The sequence below is a fragment of the Caloenas nicobarica genome, chromosome 1 (assembly GCF_036013445.1).
Source record: "Caloenas nicobarica isolate bCalNic1 chromosome 1, bCalNic1.hap1, whole genome shotgun sequence".
NCBI lineage: Eukaryota > Metazoa > Chordata > Aves > Columbiformes > Columbidae > Caloenas > Caloenas nicobarica.
Window position 1 is genome coordinate 58171645 of NC_088245.1, and position 17953 is coordinate 58189597.

Sequence of the window (17953 nt, forward strand, 5' to 3'; positions counted from 1 at the left end):
GTGGTATTTAACTTTCATAAGGGTTTAATATTTGACACTGTGACAAGGTTTTTTCCAAGCATGCATGGAGTGTTTTTTATACTCTTTTTTGGCATATTTATTCAAAATGTACTATATTTAAGATTGCTGTAATCACATACATACATTGGCTACTGGCCACAACATTCAAGCTATTAATCATACCCTGGAATCCATGGCAGATGTAAAAATTAAGTTTTATTTATCAAACTTACTCATTGGAAATGGCAGCCCAAGAAATATACTCCTTAGGATTTTGACTTTTCTTACATACTTTTGGCAATGAGTTCAAGGCTTTAGAAAGGTGTAAATCATATTTTTGCTCAGTCCAGACAGTGTTGGCACAAAATTAAAATTATTTTTCCAGCAATGCAAACCCTTTTGTTTTGATGGCCTTTAATTTTCTGCCAAATTATACCACCAGTTCTATTTCTTTAGCTTAACACTATTTTCCATTATAATCCTGTCTTTCAAGAAACAAACTAAAGCCTTGTACTCTTGCAGAAATTTCAGACCCACAGATAAGACTACCTTTCAAATGAGTTGGGAAAATGGTCTCCAGTGACAGGCTTGGTGGATTCTGATTACTTTTTCCGTAAATAGCTAGATGAAATGCCAATAACCTGATATGGAAAAACAGGTTCAGGAGGAAGATTGTTCCTGTGGTATGACCCACAAAAGCTCCATATATGAAAACCTTAGTCTATGGGTTTATTTACTAAAGATTGTGCTTTTGAAAATAACTAGCATGTGTACTGTTTAGGCTGAAGGGGCCCCGAACAGTTGTGATGCCGTTTTTGTTGTTTGCTAGCATAGAAAAACCTCCTACGACCCAAACTTTCTAGAGATTCTATTAAGAAGAACAAATTAGGTGCACAAAAGAAGAACGAAAAAAACCCAAAACCACAACTAGCAAAGCTAGCATTATGGGATAAAAATACACCCACCATATGAGTGTACAGAGTGTCGCAGATTTGTTCCTTTTTTTTTTACTTGCTTTTTTTTTCTTATTTAGAAGCATTTCATTTCTATACATACATGATATTTTAAAGTGCAAGAACTAAATTGATTCCTATTGTTTTCTGCTTGGACTAAGGATATGTTAATCTCTGAGCTTTATTTTATCTGTCTTCACATTCCAAACATTGCCATAATACATCTTTTTATATTTGCACCACAGATCTGTATAGCATGTTACCACTCAAAAATCAGTTGCTTTCTTGAGCATCTTATAAGGTAGCCCAAATGAAGAAGGTACATGAATGACAGTAGGTAAGAGAGCAAATGAACACTAGTGGAGAGCAGGTCAGAATAAAAGGGTCTCCTCTACTAAGATGCAGCAAAGGAAGTGTTTGGGCTTTGTTTCCCCAGCCGTACCTGCTGCTTCCATATAAGAAGTGTGGGTATGGTGGTCTTCGCTTGTAAGTATTGGAGAGAGGGTGATTCAGACATCAGGTACGTTAACTTGTTAGGTGCCTAACGCTAAAGAAGCGAATATATTTTGTCCAGGGAACAGAAGACTGTCACAAGTACAGCAGGTTGAAAATGGAGTTGGCCATTTGGCAGGAAAAGCTGCTTAAAAAATATACTGGTTCTCTAATTCAGACTGTTCTGGCTGGTGACTCCAGTGCTTCCCAGGTGGGCAGATATCCCTATCACCAAAACTGGCATTTCCCCCTCCCAGGTGAAGGCACTACCACCAGCCGACACAGCCCTGGACCTGACAGAGTTGTTCCAGCATATCAGGGCAGTGAGACGGGGGTTTAAGGGGGAGACACAAGGTAAGGACAGGAGAAGTCAAGCAGAAGGATTAAAGCACTGCAATCTGTGCTGCATGTCCTGTGGAAGGGGATGTCCTCCCCCTGCTCCCCCCAAAAGCCATGGTCAGTCGGGGAGTGCTGGCCAGGTGGCTGTGTCACCAGCCTGCTGCGACAGACAGGCTGGCTCCAGACTGAAAAGATGGAGCTTCCTCCAGGAGCATCAGGGGTCTTGACCCTCATTTTATTTGCCTGTTCTATTTTCTGCAAAGCAGAACTTTTCTGGTTTCTCACTTTGTTGAGGAAATTAAACACAAAGAAAATCTAAACTCAGCCCAACCTGAACCGAATCGATGTATAACTTGGCCTCCAAACTGAAATATTGACTATCTGCAGAGCCCTAAAGGAAACCGTCATGCTGATTTGGGGTAGAATGGTATCATTCCAACAGTTTCAATAGGCTACTTCAAGAATTAGTGCTAGTATTTGTGTTGATTGTTATGAGGGAAAAGATAAGCAGCATCTACCAGGTTCTGTCCGTGACTTGAAACACGGTGATACGAATTCATTAGCCATGGCGCTGCTCAACACACTCATTATTTATTTGTTCCTAAATAGTCCTCTCAGGTTTTGTTTTGTAAGTTTTCCTACATTCCTCCTGCTTCAATGTCACGTTGTTTGCCAGCATCCTACTTGTACTCGAAATGGGTAAGATTTGTTTTCCGAAATGTCAGCATTTCCAGGTGTCAATTTTCTTCCATTTTGAGGCACAGAAGTGCCAGTGGAAGATTGGCTCTCTTTTTCTGGCTTCGCTGTGAATTTAGTTCAACCTTTCCGTAGAAATGTTTGTGTTTCAGAACAGCTCATTTAAAAACAAAACAAAACAAAACAAAAGCCCTGACCCAAGGCCCCAGACAAGACACTTAAACAGAAGAAAAACCCTTCAGCTTTGGTTTCAAAGTTCTTCAAGAGGAGGAATGCAAGAGGAGTAGTGAACACACACAGTTCTCATCCATGCCCCCTCCCCATGCCAACATATTTCTTCCTTCCAACTTCTGCTCACAAATTAGTAGTTTAGTAACTGACCCTGTGGTGTTTTGGCCTGTTATTCTATTTGGGTCTGCTTTCACCTAAATAACAACCATCTGGTGGCGTCTCAAATCAGATTCGTGCGATGGACTGTATACAACAAACGGTTCAAGGATTGTCAGGGGAAGGGTTAACATTCTTGCCCTGAGCAGAAGGACCACAGCTGCATGCCGTAAACCTCGCACAAAGATTGTCAGGGTGGAAGGGCTGGGTCAGCTGTAAAGAATTAAGCAAATCCCTCTACTAAAAGAAGAGGGAAGAAGAAGAGTGGAATTAAGAAGTCCTTTTCTGTTCTTGTGTTTGGTTGATTGTAAAATAGATAACTGAGAACATTTGAGGTGCACCTCGACCCTTACCCTCTACATGATTTTTCCTCATGGAGGGCATTGCTCCTTGGTCTCACAGAACCTGAATAATTCACCTTCTATTCCAATAACATCCGAGGTTTGCAGAAGGTGTGTGGAAAAGAGACCATGTGAACCTGCAAACTCATTTGCTTTTTCTCTGTAAATCTGTATCCCCACTGTCAATCCAACATTATGTTCCTAAAGGAAAGGTGGAGAGTTTACTCTCCACTGAAATGTTCCTATACAGATCCTTTTTCAAGGGAAAGACCGAGTTAAAGTAGCATGGAGCTGTCTTGTTTTCCCCAAAATGTTAAAATCCTACTTCAGCACACACAGCATTTCCAAAATGCAGAGTTCTCTGAAAGGCTGATCATAAGGATACAGGGAAATGGCAGATCTTCCTGCTACAATAAGTCATGGGGCAGCTGGAAACAAAAGTATGTGTCATGGGATGTTAGAAATGGGGAAAAAAAATAATAAGGGCTGCTTGAGTTTGCATATCCAAAGGCTCTTTTGTGGAAAGGAGGAATGTGAAATACTGGAGCATGTTGCAGAAAGGACGCTTTCAGAAAAAGACGTGGCTGAGGATGCTATTACAGCCTGGGACCATGGAAAGGGTATAGTCTGGATTCCTCGTGATGGATGGGGAAGGCCACATTCTGCTCTCTTGTTTCTTTGTGATTTCTTGGGTTCTTTGAGTTTGTTAGGGTGCCAAGGATTATCAGGCTTTCGGCTTTTTCTTTGTTCCTTTTTAGCTGTGGGTTGGGAAATAATTTTCCTCTATGTGTCCATGTGAATGCAAGCTATGTATATATACACAGAACCTAAGTATAAATCCAAATCTATTCATGTGCATACATACAAAAACTTATTTAAGAATGTAACTTTTTATGTACTGAGTTTTGCAAAAGCATAGCCACACACTTATCTTTGTTATCACAAAGAATCCTACTGAAATCAATAAGACTTCTTCCAGCAATAGCAAATGCATGGGGTACATTTTGACAGTTCAGAGTACAGGTTGGTTTCTTTGTTCTGAGCCTAAATTCAGGCACCTGCTGTTCGTCAGAAAGCTGCTGCATGTCTGGTATCTTTGGAGGAGCTACTTAAGGGAGCAGTAAACTACCTGAATGTTTGCTCCTGCTTTTCCTGACTTGTATGAGCTGCTGCTTTATGAGATTACTTGTTTTCTCTGTCACCATTGCTGCACTGCATGTCGCTGTAGCTGCTGTCTGCAAGATTTAAAGCAAGACTCTTCATGGTATCTGCTGTTGACAATGGAAAAAGCAGATTTGTTCTGGCTTTCTATTTTTTTTGATGGGGTAAGACTATATTTGATATATGAAAGCATTTTTCAAAATTATTTGATCAATCTCTCTGTAATTTGACTTGTTGGGTGGAAGGGCAGTGGAGGAAAAATATCTATTGTAGAATGTTTTTCAATAAAACTGCAACTATGACTCCAGACCAACAAACACACACATATGTGCATAGCTTTAAATCTGAGTTAGACCCATGGGGCCTATATTTGTATTTGATTAATGACAATTATTTGAAGAAAGATGGACTGGGTGGAATCAACTGGAAAAAATATGTAGCTATAAAAATGTATGCTTACTGTAACATACTTTTATACTGTTTCAGTTCTGTTATATTATTTTATCTTGCATATTTGGCACACAGCTGAATGTATCTAGCATAAGGAAAAGGTTGCACCATCAAATTCTATTTAGTTTTAACCAGAAGTGTGCAACTAAGTCCCCATTTGCCAACATGAGCCCAAGCAAAACCACTGTTACGCTAAGGAACCTGGTTGCAGTCCTGGGACCTTAATTTAAATGAGTTCCAGGGGCTGATCTCCCTTTCTTCTTTCATCTGGTGAGTTCAGTAGCCTTGCTTGTATGGTACAAGATTGAGCTCACATTATGATAGCAGGGTTGCTTCATTATCAATCCCCTTAACCTTCATGTGTGTTTTGTCTTGTCTATACACAAACTTGGCTGTTCGCAACCAGGCAATTGGGAACAAAGTTAAGCGGAGCCAGCACCTTTCAGATAAGAGTTTGTCACCGGATCCCCACAGTAATGCAAGGAGTATTTTTAATAACATGAGAAGTGGTAGAGTGCTGGGACAGGTCCTACTACCGCGATAGCAGCGCCAGAGCACAGCCAAGCTCTGAGGCTCTGGGTGCGCAGACTGTGCCTATGTGGGTGACTGTCAGGTTTGTCAAGTTGCTGCCTGCGTGGGTTGCTGCCTTGGTGTGCAGAGCTGCTCTGGGAGGTCCAGCAGCCCTGGTACTCCTAACTCAGCCTGAGTGCTCCTGCCCCAACATCAGTGCTCCTGCCTCAGCCTGGACACTTCCCTTAGACCAGCTTCGGGAAGAGGAGCTGTCAGGACTGCAGGAGAGGCCATGCAGCCACCTATTATTTTCCTGCTGGAGAAAGGTCCTTGTTCATGCTGCCCAAGACATTCTTTCTGCTGTGGCAGACAGAAGGAGGAGGAATAGAGCACCCAGACTTGGCATGGGACCTGCTAGTCTCAGCTCAGGTTAGCGTCTTAGAAAAGACACTGCTTTGAGAACATAGCTTAGGTGAAGGACTGAACATGTCCACCCTTGATCTAGTCACATTCCCTTTGTAGTGAGTGCTGAGAAACAGCCCATAATTCACCTCAAGTCTTTGCAACTACCTGAAAAGAGGTTGTAGTGTGGAGGGTGTTGGTCTCCTCTCCCAGGTAGCAAGTGATAGGACAAGAGGAAATGGCCTCAAGTTGCATGAGGGAAGGTTTGGATTGGATATTAGGAAACATTTCTTCACAGAAAGGGTTGTCAGGCATTGGAACGGGCTGCCCAGGGAAGTGGTGGAGCCACCATCCCCAGAGGTGTTTAAAAGACATGTAGATGAGGGTCTTAGGGACATGGGCTAGTGCTGGATTTAGGTTATGGTTGGACTCAATGATCTTAATGGTCTCTTCCAACCAAAATGATTCTATGATTGCTGTACAGTAAGGATTATGTTGTCTAAGCCTCATTAGCTCTATGCCTAAGAGAGATTTTATCTTTTCTTGTAGTATTGCCACAGTGGAAATCACCAAGACTGAGACAAAATATCTATACAAGACTTAGCCATTTAGACTGCCAAATTGTGATCAAAGGTTTGAATTCTGCAAATGCGTCTAAGTGAGATGGTCCAACCTATATGAGGTTGGGAAAGGCCCACTGGCAAACACAAGTTAATAGAAATGATGCTGCAGCTATCCCTACTGCACGAGGTCGGTAGACACGTAAGAAAAGTTATCCACAACTCAATACTGTGAACTCAGTGGACATAACAACAGCTGCAATAAAACCCATCCTTGCAGTAAGAAGCCTTGGCAGGCTGCTCTTTGGGACTTCAGGTTGAGTTCCCAGTCTCTCTTCCTTCTGCTCCTCCTGCAGAACAGTTCCTCCTGCAGGACTACAGAGCTGCTGCTGGGGTGACCGACCAAGAGAGAGGTTTGGTTCCCCAGAGCCTGTAACTCTGGGCTATGCCCACACACAAATGTCCTGTAGGGACCAGCTGACAAACTGCTGGGAAGGCGCAGGAGCCATGAATTCATTCAGCAGAAATTGCTGTGCTTGACATGTCAGGGGGATTACTGAAGTACAGTACGGGTGTCAGATTTTATTTTCTATCAAAGAGTGTTTTGCATTTCTTTGGAGACTCTAAAGTAAATAAATGGAACAGTGCTTGAGTAGCCTAATGTAGTTGTTAATATGCCAGATATTTAGACATATTCTTGTATTTAACAATACATTCTAGAGCCAAGCAGGGAAGCCTGTTCTAGCACGGTGGCATGGTTATATAATTTTAATATATAAACTAATGCAACAGAACCAAGTATATGTGTCGTAATGGCAAATTAAATTCCACATACAAGTGAAAATAATTATTGGGCCTATCGATTGCAAATTTCTGCAGTTGCCTGTGATGACAAGCTATAGAAAATGAAAGGTTTGGCTTCCAGACATCATCTCATCATTTTCCAGCTATTGGACCTGCAAATCTCTGTGCTGGGTGAGCAGAATCTGGGCTGGAGCAAGGGTTTTAGCCCCAGACCTCCCTCATCTTAGGAGACTACTCCTGGAGCTAGGGTTTTGGCTATTCAGTGGTGGTCCTTCGTCTGTAGTTTTGAGCAGAAATTCCATCCTCAAGCAGAGACCGCTTTCCCAATCACTGTTCCATTGAAGTTGGCACATATTTCGAAGAGCTTTATTTTCAGTGAGTCAGCACTTACCGAGTAAAATCCATTTTGTCAGAAAATTTCCTGCTAGTTTTCACCCTGTGCTAGCTGCACAAATTCCCTGTAAGGAAAAAAAAAAAAAAAAAAAAAAAAAAAGAAGAAAAAATACCACAAACAAAACACAAACAAACGAAAAAAAAAACAAGAAAAGGATGTTCCAGCTGCGGTAGGTGATGTCTGGCAGGTGACATACCTGGTCTTTTGCATTCTCTCCATTGGATGAATCTGACCAAGTACTCTGGCCTTCCTCTGCTTTCCCAGCAGCCTGATCCCTGCTTCATACAGGTGTGCTGGTGAAAAGAGACCTCTGACAGCACCGATGCTGGGTTAAAGTCTCAGCACACGAGGGTGTACTGAGAGGAGTGAGACAGGGAGTAATACTGCACAACAAATTAGGCGTGGACTTGGTATGAGATGTGTGCTGCTGTTAAAGAAATGATTTCTGTACAGTAATGAGTGTCACAGGTGAGATCAGAGTCTTATCAATCTTTAGCACATAGCCTCTATTGTTCCCAACGTGGGTATCCTTTTTTAAAATAAAATAAAATAAAATGAAATGTATGTGTAAATTATATGTCTGTCTCAAAACAAATGGGAACAAAAGTGGATGCAAAAAAAATCATTAAAAGGACAACTGCATGTGACCAACTGAAACAGGTTAATAGATTTTAATATACACAACTTAGGAAAGATATTTATGGAAAGAAAAGGGAGAAAAAATATTTAAATATGCTAACAGGGAAAAAATGCTATCGGAGTGGAGTAACTACATCAGGAGGTTGTGAGTGGGAATAATAAGGATGAAAGACCCGCAAATTAGAGAAGATAAAATTCACACCAGGAAATATCAGTAACATGAGAGAACTGAAAAACTTGCCTCATACGTGTGAAAATCAGGAAAAATGAGACTAGATAAAATCCAAGAAACCTGGGTCTTGATTTTTTTTTCCCTCTGAATATGATGGCAAAATTCTCAGTAGATTCAGTAGGAGCTGGTTTGTGCTGTCCCAGAGGGTTAACCATAGTGCAGCTCTGGGGGTGGAAAGTATCTCCCAGCAGTGGGGCTGAAGGAGAGAGGAAAGGCCTGAGTGAAAGAAAAGTGCCGCTGTATCATCTTCCCTCCTCCTCTTCTCCTCCAAAAGGGGGATTTAACACCAAAAAAAAACCTGCTGCAGTATTAACAGTCTTTTTCTTAATTTAAAGACTGTTCATACAAAACCTAAAGGTTGGGTTGAATTAGGCTGCAGTCCACAAGCTTCTCTGCCTTGTTCTGAGTGGTGTGAAACATGAGGAGCAGTAGTTGATATTTACAACCTTATAATAAATTATTCTGATCAAGAACAGCCTGAGAGCAATGCATGTATATTCATTTCTTATAATCTGTCTTGAAGGCCATTTACATAATCAGTTAACTGAGAAATGCAATGTGGTTATATTATCCAACTGCTTTAATTCTTAAGTATTTTGCCTTGATTGGGGCAGAAAGTTCAACTGACACCACATTTCCAACAGTAATCATACCTTCCCCTCATCTCATAAGGCCTCTTTACTTTCACCAGAGAAGAGCACTAAATACATTGGCATTCTTCATGTGTGGCACTAGTTTCCCTAGTTTATGGGATATAAAATCTCAAATCATGAACATTTCATAGTTCTGCTTAAATGTGTTTCCTAAATTCATCTTAGGAGAGAATGAAAATTATTGAGCTCTGATTTTTTTTAAAAAAAAAGTTTTGAGCTAGAAGAGAGAGAAATAGTTTTATAGCAGATTAGTGTGAGTTTTCATGGAATCTCATGGCAGGGTTATTTCTGCAGAATGCCTCTGCTCTGCACATGCAGGGAACATGTACTGGGATACCCCATAAATGAGTGGAAAATGTCACCACAGCACTTTGAGAGGTAAATAATTGCATTTTATTTCTCGTTTGGGCAGCATGAAGCAACACCATTGCTGGTTTGACCCCTTAGTGTTGCTAAAAAGTATACATTAGTTTAATAAAATATCATAATCTTCTATTTAAACTACAACTCTAAGTCATTATTAGAGCTGGGCAGAAGAAGGAAATTCCATTTCATGTAGTACTTTGCCATTTCAAATTAGACTTTACTCCGATCTGGCAAAGAAAATAAAATAAATGTGAGCTTTCTCCAAGAGAAGGAATTGAGGGTTGGCCAGAAGGTCTTGGAGCTATTGTTGGACCCACCTGGTTGGAGATTGAGGAGCCAAAGCAGAAGGTGGTAGAAACCATATAGTTCTTCTTCTGGAACCATTTTTGTTTTGCAAACCCATGCTTAGCTTTACTGTATGTGTTTAAGTACCACTGACTTTACTGGGATTAAGCTCATGTTTAAGTTTGAAAGGAGATGAATCCAAAAGAGTTCATAAATCCTCTCTTGTGAGCTAGGAGGTTGATGGCTGGAGGCCAGCACAGCTGTAGTGGTGGTGCTCCCCAAGTATACAAAAGGACATGCTAGACCTGCCAACAGAGGAAAACACAGGTTCCTTTTGCTTGAAAAAGCTCAACTGAAGTTTGGAATCTCCACCGTACATTCAGGCAAAACAGAACTGATGCAGCGATACAATGTGCTACGCAAAGAAGCTGCTTCGAATACACATAGCCTAATTTTAGATAATGGGACTTGTTCAGGAGCGAGCTAAGGGTCTGTGAAGTACTGTGTCTGTACTTCCTGTATTTTAAGACCTATCACTGCATATGAGGTGCTAACATAAAAAATGGGGAAAAAGAGATAGTATCTTAGTATGACCCTTTCCCATCTTTCATCAACACTGAGCAAGTTACCTCTTTAATCTGCTTAGTCTGTGTTGGCTGGAGGCCTGGGAACCAAAGCCTTCACTGGCAGCCCAACAGCCACTACTTCACTACCATCTTGGCTGAATCAAACTCATTTTTTTCAGCAACTAATTTATTGTATAACATAGGCAGCAGGAGGACATTTCAAAAACAATAAAAGTTTTCAAAGATTTATCGTCTACTAGAGACAGAAAAATATGCTTTATGCATAAAGTATGAATACAAAAGAGATTTGAATTGTCTTGAGTTTGAGCCATAATACATTTGGTCCCGCATAGCAGCTACTTCTTCATCTGAGTTTACTAAAGTGGTCAAGAAGTAACTGGGTTTTTGTTTACATATTATTAAAACCAAAATCACAATATGTATCATGTAATGAAAATTGTGATAATAGTGTTTGCAACTATAATGGTCAGGAATTTCCTTTGTTTTAATGTTAACATATGATATGCTTTAAAAACTGTTAAAAGAATGTTATTACATTAAAGGGTGGAAAAGTAAAGGCTGAATATTAAATAAAACTCAAATGAGGAGAAATTCTTGTCACTCTTTGTGATTACATGACATACAAAGCCTTATGAGCCCCCTAAGAAGAGATGGAAAAAATATGTCCTACCCTTACTTCTTCACTTATAAAAGCAGAAGGTATTCAGCAGACCAATTAAAAGTACAGTTTGGAGTTAACTAAATCTACTCATAAATTTCTACTGACAAATATTATTGTTCAAAATCACAGAGAAACAAACCAGACTATTTTTAAAATATGATATACTTTGTTTTCTATTTCTTGTACTAAATTTCTGTAGTATTATTGTTAGAATCATTTTGGTTGGAAAAGACCCTCAAGATCATTGATCATTGCTATCTGCCTTACAAAAATTGTTCCTCAAAACCCTGAAACATTTTTTCATTTCGGTGAGCAAACTAAGGTACCCGATTTACGGGACGGCTTTTAGGTTTGCTGCTGGAATTGTTCTAGATGAAAAGCAGGACTTTGGGTTGAATGATATTCTTCACGAACAATGCAAGGGGAAAATGTGAACGTTTCCTTGATACAACATGTCCAGATTGAATGGTTTGAGGAGTGCTGAGCAAAACCAGAACGCTTCAGTTACAATAAGCTAAAACAGTGGATTAGGACGAAAGTAGTGTGGATTTCTCCTACTTCTCCTCCCTCAGCTTCCCCAGCTGAGCTGTGCTCCTGCCTTGCACTGCAGCCAGGAGGACCTGCAAGATACAGCCCAACTGGACAATGGTGGAACAATCCTGCATCCTGAGGGATGTAGTCTTATGGAGGAGGTGTAATCACACAGCTTTTGGAATATTCTAGAGAGAAAACAAAACCAAAAAACAGAGGAAGTGGGCTGTCAAAGCTTCCCACGAGCTAAAGAGGACAAACAAGCTGGCATAAATATCTGAACTTGAGCCAAATAGCGTTCAGGGTATGTGCAAGTACCTTTATTGTTTCTCGCCCCTTTCTCAGTGAAATGTTGCAACTCATAGCTTTATTTGCATTTAGAAAAGTTGTCTTGTAAATTGTGCTATTAGATCAAAAACAAAGCTCTTAGCAGTTCAGTGCTGTCACTGCTTTCTTAGAGATAGCCCTCATGTAAACCTTGATAGTATCTAGTGTTATTGCTAAAGAATGTATCCTTAACCAAAAATACTTGTGAAGACTCTCTATAAAATTTCAGTAGAGCAGAACCTTCGGTGTACAGCTTCTTTATCTAATATGTTTCTCAAAAAAATCTGCACACTTCTCCAAGAACCATAGCTACAAAAATCTAGTTTCCAGTCACTTTATTCTTACAGTTGAGTAAATTTTTTATGAGTTATATGAAGGCACAAGCTTATACCTTATCATACACCAGGAAATCCACATTGGCTATCAGCAGTCGCAATACATGGATCTTTTTTCCTATTCCTGACAGCATATTCTCACATACCTTTTTAAACCTTTACCATAATATCAGATTAGGCTTAAACTAAAACACTATAGGAAAGGAAACGAAGAAGACTGAGCATACACGCCTTGCCTCCTTCAGAAATCAGTTAAAATGGCTTCACGCCATTATCAAAAGTATAGGTAAATTTGATATTTAGATTAGCATGATCGATAGAGCTTTTCTGGTGGAGTAACTTAATTCTTATATCCTCATAATTTTTTTTCACCTTGCAAAGTATTCCATTATCATCCCATTTTACTGGAACTTTTTGAAAGGAAAAAAGGAGATATGTAATATTAAAATACCAAGTCTCCCTTTGTCAAAAGTGCCAATGATTTGCAGCTGAGGTCTAGAGTGAATTAAACCCTGGAAGTATGGCTGTATTTAGTGCTGAGCCATCAGGTGTGATTATTTGCCTGGCTGAAAGAGCCTTCATTTGTTACTACTGGCTGAAGTAAGAAAGGCACTGGGCTGAATTGGCATCCCAAAATACTTAGCCTTGTAAAACCCCCAAGTATTCTGTTATGTGCACCCTGAAATGTTGACACCTGTCTGACTGGAACCAATAACCTTGCATGACTGCTTTTTGACATGGGCAACTGCACGCAGAATAGGAGGCCAAATACCTGAGGGGCAGTTCATTCTGCTCTCTGCAGCTACAGTTGCTTCAATGCCTGAATTAACTCTTTTCTTCCATGACGGCTTTTTTGTTATTATAAAAACAAAAAGTTTTGTAAAACATACCCAGTATTATCCGAAAATGTGATTAATGAGGCTCTCATCTTCAGGAGTGTATCAGGGAGAGAAAACCATTCACCTGGAAGGAGGGAAGCTCAAATTCAACTTACTCATTGCCTGGTTCCTTGTGGGGAGCTGAGTTTGGCTCTTTTTCTGTCCAAAGTGAGGCTGGCTCTAGGGCCGGGCCCAAAGAACTGTGGTGAACAGAGCCAAATCCACCTGGTGGCCAGTCATGAGTGGTGTTCCCCAGGGCTCAGTATTGGGGCCAGTTCTGTTTAATATCTTTATCAATGATCTGGATGAGAGGATTGAGTACACCCTTAGTAAGTTTGCAGATGACACCAAATTGGGTGGCAGTGTTGATCTGCTGGAGGGTAGGAAGGCCATACAGACGGATCTGGACTGGCTGGATCGTTGGGCTGAGGCCAGATGTATGAGGTTCAACAAGGCCAAGTGCTGGGTCCTGCACTTGGGTCACAACAACCCCAGGCAGTGCTACAGGCTCAGGGAAGAGTGGCTGGAAAGCTGCCTGGTGGAAAAGGACCTGGGGGTGTTGATTGACAGCCAGCTGAACATGAGCCAGCAGTGTGCCCAGGTGGCCAAAAAGGCCAAAAGCATCCTGGCTTGTATCAGAAACAGTGTGGCCAGCAGGACTAGGGAAGTGATCGTCCCCCTGTACTCGGTGCTGGTGAGACCCCACCTCAAATCCTGTGTTCAGTTTTGGGCCCCTCATCATAAGAAAGACATTGAAATACTAGAGAGAGTGCAAAGGAGAGTGACAAAGCTGGTGAGGGGCCTGGAGCACAAGTCTGATGACGAGCAGCTGAGGAAACTGGGCTGTTTAGCCTTGAGAAAAGGAGGCTGAGGGGAGACCTTATTGCTGCCTACAACTACCTGAAAGGAGGTTGTAGCATGGAGGGTGTTGGTCTCTTCTCCCGGGTAGTAAGTGATAGGACGAGAGGAAATGGCCTCAAGTTGCACCAGGGGAGGTTTAGATTGGATATTAGGAAATATTTCTGCACAGAAAGGATTGTAAAGCACTGGAACAGGCTGCCCAGGGAAGTGGTTGAGTCAGCATCCCTGGAGGTGTTTAAAAGGCATTTAGATGAGGTTCTTACAGACATGGTTTAGTACTAGATTTAGGTTAGGTTATGGTTGGACTCGATGATCCTGAGGGTCTCTTCCAACTGGAATTATTCTATTCTATTCTATTCTATTCTATTCTATTCTATTCTATTCTATTCTATTCTATTCTATTCTATTCTATTCTATTCCATTCCATTCCATTCCATTCCATTCCATTCCATTCTATTCCATCCTATCCTGTCCTATCCTGTCCTATTCTGTATTCTGTTCTATATTCTATTGGAATCTGTAGGTTGTAGGCAATTTCCCAGCTGGTCTCCTCGACTAGGTTTCTTTTCCTCATCATAGTTTAAAAGGAGATATTGGTTTTGTTCATGTTAGAACAGGCTTTGAAACCTTAGTATGTTTCATGAGCTGGAATTACTGTTTTTCAGCCAGCCCTAATGTGACCTTTTGTTTTTAGCATGACCAAGGGTAGTCATGTGATACTGTTTGATAGGTTTCTGATAAATCCTCAGGAAGATCTAACACGGAGGAGATAAAAATAGATACAGAGATAGTAATGCTCTCATTCTAATATCTTGTTCAGAGCTAGAAGATTGAGATTGTAGTTATGATGCTTATTCTGACCCATAGAAAATAGAAAAAAAAATACTTAACCACACCAGGAAAACAGGAAATACCTATTTATCTAGTAATGAAAATAAAGGGATATTATAATATAATATTTTGAGGTTTTTCAATGTTGGTGGGTGGTTAGCAGTGCTGCCTGAAAATCTTTAGTACTACTACGCATACCAAATAAATTGAAGAGGCCTAAAACAAAGCTGAAGAGCTCACTGAAGACCTGACAACCAAGGGCTCAACATTAACCTGCCAAACCCCAGTGACTTGGATACTACCCCTGTGTACTCAGCTGCTTCAGGAAAGGCTCAAGGCAGTTCACATCTGTTTTGGATATACCAGAGATCTTTCTGCATCCTGTGGTCAGAGACTGAGCTTGTCACACAATATAGTGGAAACTGCTCACCACAAATAAGCATCCAAAACTCTATATCCACTTAAAATGAGCACATGGAATAATGTTGTACTCTGTTGCTTATTCTCCTGAGTATTAGATCTTTAAGGTTTGTGATAGGGATGCTACTTCATGTCCTGTTTCCATCAACAATCATTAGTGCATCCGTTAGGACATCCAGGCTACAAACTGCCAGCCAAGACCTGGGTCACAGACAGTCTATTTGTCTATGTTAGCTGGAAAAAAAGTAGTGTTATATTGGCAGAAAAAATATTTTAAAAGAATTGCAAACCTGCAAATGATGCTTGACCTAGTCGTCTTCATTTTATGTGAACAAACAATGGGCATAAAGGCGAAAGAACAGTAAACAAGACTGCCGCCATAAAAGATATGATTTCAGGGGCTTCTTCCTTGAAAGCAAATTATCAGTTAGACACTGCAGTGTTTCTAGTCTACAATAGAGGTGTCACAGCCAAGTTGCTGTCGCTTATTTTACCAGCATCTCTTTGGAAGCTACTGTACGTTTTTCTCTCTCCCTCTTTTCCCCACTCCTTAAAGTCATGAACTGGTTCTGTTTCATTTAAACTCGAAGACAGAGGCTGCAAATAGCAGTAGAAGCATTCAAGCATTCGGTCACAGGGCAGTTTAGATAAGTAGGAAGGAAACTTTTTCATACCAAAAAAAAAAAAATTGCCTTTTTGCTTAGTGACCCTTTTTAAAAATCTTCACTAGCTCTATTAAATGTACTTTCTTTAACTAGATTATTCCCAGTTGAGCGACTAAAGCTGCTGGAAAAGCATTGGCTTTGTCTTATTGGACTGTTAAATGTTAAAAAGCTAAATTATGTTTTATTCTAGACCTAACTATGGATCTCAGCATGCATTGCTTATGTTTCATTGCATACTGAATTCTTTTTCTACACAGTCTATGCACACTGAAATTTAATTCCTTAAGAAATTTGTACAACTCGCTAAATAGTTACAGAGAAATGCTGCTTATGCCTTTGGTGTGTTTTTCTGCAAAAGGAAAAAAATAGAAAATACGAATTAAACCTTGAGGCATTTAATTTCTATTATTGAGTCTCCTGTGGTCTATTTAGAGACAGATTTTTTGAAAATTATGGTCTAAGCAGTATTTTAGCACAAGATTTCTTGCTGGAGATGCAAATAATTTTTTAGAATGCTGTAAGTTTTAATGATATGGTAATTAAACTTTGTAAAGTTTGTTTTATATATATATATATATATATATATGTATATGTGTGGAACAGAAGTTATTCCTAACTATCTGACTATCTGATTCAAAAATACCTAAGTATCTGAAATCTGGAATGTAGACGTATACTCTAAATTGTTCACCTACCCTCCCACCATAGCTGATAAAAGGAACATATCTCCTGAGGGCAACTCATTCCAGCTCACAGGCATCTGTCTTAAGATGGGATGAATTACTGTTTGGAAATACTTCTCATCAAGGAAGGAGCCTGTGTGATGGTCTCAGACTACACACTTGAACATTTCAATATCTAAAATTCAGAAAGCTACCTCTCACTCACAGACAATATGATACTTGGCTAACCAGGACAGCCTCTGTCCTGCCAAACCTTAGATGTCAGCCACCCACATCTGACGAAATCCCTGGAGGCTGCTCAGGCTGAGGAGCAGTTTTTTTGTTCTGCAGTGGCTGTGTAAAACAGATTGGAGGACTTGTCACACAAGTGACTTTTTCTTTCCCAGAAAGACCATGAAATCTCCATCTGTGGCCATTTTCAAGACAAAGCCAGTGTTGAGCTCATCCAGGGCTGATGATAGTCTTGAACTAGAAGAGCCTCTGTAGATCCCTTCCAGCCTACATTTCTTACATTTCTGTATTATTTTCTTTTTCCCCTGCTGGTGACAAGTCCAGATAATGAGCTTTGACACAGGCATTGACAATCAGGTGAGATGAATGCCAGCTCTGGTCTTAGGCTGCTTCTGTACACAGTTTGCTCTATTTTGATTACAAACAGGTATTCGTGTTGGTCTATGCTAACCAGAAACAAAGTCGCCAGTCTCTTCTCTCTGGCAACCAATGACAGAACCCGAGGGAACGGCAGGAAGATGTGCCAGGGGAGGTTTAGGTTGGACATCAGGAAAAGGTTCTTCCCCCAGAGGGTGTTGGAGCACTGGAACAGGCTCCCCAGGGAGGTGTCACGGCCCCAAGCCTGATAGTGTTCAAGAAGAGACTAGACAATGTCCTCGGACACATGGTGTGACCTGTGGGGTTGTCATATGCAGGGACAGGATTTGGACTCAATGATCCTTGTGGGTCCCTTCCAACTCAGGACATTCTATGATTCTAGGATTCTTCAGTAGAAATAAATACTAATTTATGGTTATTAATACCTAAATGTAGAAGGGTTAAGGACTATCTCTAGGTGGACTAATTTGGGGCAATATGAGAAAGACATTTAAGTTGGATGGTATGAATTCTTCAGAGTAAATATCCACCTGTTTTGGTTACTGTTGCAGGAGCTTAGACAAGTAGCTTAAACTTGAAATCTAACATGTAAATAGCTAAATATTAGTGATAGATGGATCATAGCTGGGAAATTAACTTTTTCTAATTAATTTTCTGCCTCCGTTTCTTGCCGTCTTTATTTACCAGGGAAGCAGAGATTTTATCACAGATATAGCTACTTGAAAGAAAAAAAAAATCTTCTTAAGAACAATTTTATCTGCTCTTTTTACTAAAGTAAGTTGGTTTAGAATTTCCCTTTTTTTTTTCATTATTATTTTAGACCTTTTACCATGGAGTGGTTTCTTAAATTTTATTTGTTTTGCAATAAATTAAATTATTTTAAGTTCTCATTGGAAACAGG